This window comes from Gorilla gorilla, chromosome 5 (genome assembly GCF_029281585.2).
Source record: "Gorilla gorilla gorilla isolate KB3781 chromosome 5, NHGRI_mGorGor1-v2.1_pri, whole genome shotgun sequence".
Lineage (NCBI taxonomy): Eukaryota > Metazoa > Chordata > Mammalia > Primates > Hominidae > Gorilla > Gorilla gorilla.
Window position 1 is genome coordinate 150,872,787 of NC_073229.2, and position 2,174 is coordinate 150,874,960.

Consider the following 2,174-nt stretch of genomic DNA (forward strand, 5'->3'; position numbering starts at 1 on the left):
AAGGACTCTCAAAGAGTCTACTTCACTCCCCTGCCACCTCCACCAGAGTAGGTGCTGGTATCCATGGCTGGAAGACCTCAAGACGAATCACATCACAGGACTCTTTGCAGATACTCCTCAGCACCAGAGCCTGATAGCCCCACTGGGTGGCTAGGCCCAGAAGAGCAATAGCAATCACTGCAGTCTGTCTCTCAGCCTCTTCCCTAGGGGAAGGTGAAGAGCACCACATCAAGGGATCAACCCATGGGACAAAAGAATCTGGACAGCAGGCCTGGAGTTCCAGATCTTTCCAATGAAATAGGCTACCCAAATGAGAAGAAACTAGAAAAGTAATTCTGTTAACATGACAACATGGGGTTCTATAACACACCAAAAAAAAAAAAAAAATCATAGTAGCTTTCCAGCAATGGAGCCAAACCAAGAAGAAATCTCTGAATTGCCAGAAAAAGAATTTAGAAACTTGACTATTAAGCTACTCAAGGAGATACCAGAGAAATGTGAAAAACAACTTAAAGAAATTAAAACAATACAGTATTTGGATGAAAAATTCTCCAGAGAAATAGATATCATAAAGTAAAAATAGTCACAACCTCTGGAAATGAAAGACACACTTAGAGAAATACAAAATGCAGTGGAAAGTTTCAACAATAGACTAGAACAAGTAGAAGAAAGAACTTCAGAGCTCAAAGACACGGCTTTGGAATTAATCTAGTCAGACAAAGACAATGAAAAAAGAATTTTTTAAAAATGAGCAAAACCTCTAAGAAATTTGGGATTGTGTTAAATGGCCAAACATAAGAATGATTGGTGTTCCTGCGAAAGAAGAGAAATCTAAAAGTTTTGAAAACTTATTTGAGGAAATAATTGAGGAAAACTTCCCTGGCCTTGCCAGAGATCTAGACATCTAAATATAAGAAGCTTTTAGAACATCTGGGAAATTCATCACAAAAAGATCATCACCTAGGCACATAGTCATCAGGTTATCTAAAGTCAAGACGAATGAAAGAATCTTAAAAGCTATGAGACAAAAGCATCGGGTAACCTATATAGTTATCTAAAGTCAAGACCAAAGAAAGAATCTTAAGAACTATGAGACAAAAGTGTCGGGTAACCCATATGTTAATCTAACTTATTAGATTAAGGGACATTTTTCAGCAGAAATCTTACAGATCAGAAGGGATTAGGGTCCTATCTTTAGCTGCCTTAAACAAAATAATTGTCAGGCAAGAAATTTGAATCCAGCAATCCTAAGGTTCATAAATGAAGGAGAGATAAATTATTTTTCAGACAAATGCTGACAGAATTTACCACTTCCAAGCCAGCACTACAAGAAATGCTATAGGAGTTCTAAATCTTGAAACAAAACCTCAAAGTACACCAAAATAAAACCTTCTTAAAGCATAAATCTCACAGGGAAAACAATAACTGACAATGGGGGGAAAAAACAAGGTATTCAAGCAACAACTAGCATGATTTATATAACAGTGCTTCACATCTTAATACTAATGAACGTAAATGGCCTAAATGTTCCACTTAAAAGATACAGAATGGCAGGATTGATAAAAATCCACCAACCAAGTATCTGCTGTATTCAAGAGACTCACCTAATACATAAGGACTCACATCAACTTAAGGTAAAGGAGTGGGAAAAGATATTCCATGCAAATGGAAACCAAAAGTGAGCAGGAGTAGCTATTCTTATATCAGACAAAACAGACTTTAAAGAAACAACAGAAAAAAAAAAGACAAAGAGCGACGTTATATAATGATAAAAGGATTGGTCCAACAGGAAAATATCACAATCCTAAATATATATATGCATCTGACACTGGAGCTCCCAAATTTATAAAACAACTATTACTACATGCTGATGAGATAGCAACAAAATAATAGTAGGGAACTTCAATATACCCTAGAACAGACGGACTTAACAGATATTTACAGAACATTCTACCCAACAACTGCAGAATATATATTCTTCTCATCAGCACATGGAACATTCTCCAAGATAGACCATATAATAGGCCACAAAACAAGTCTCAATAAATTTCAAAAACATTGAAATTGTATCCTGTATCCTCTCACACCACAGTGGAATAAAACTGAAAATTAACTCCAAAAGGAACCCTCAAAACTATACAAATACACGAAATTAAATAATCTTTTCTTGAATG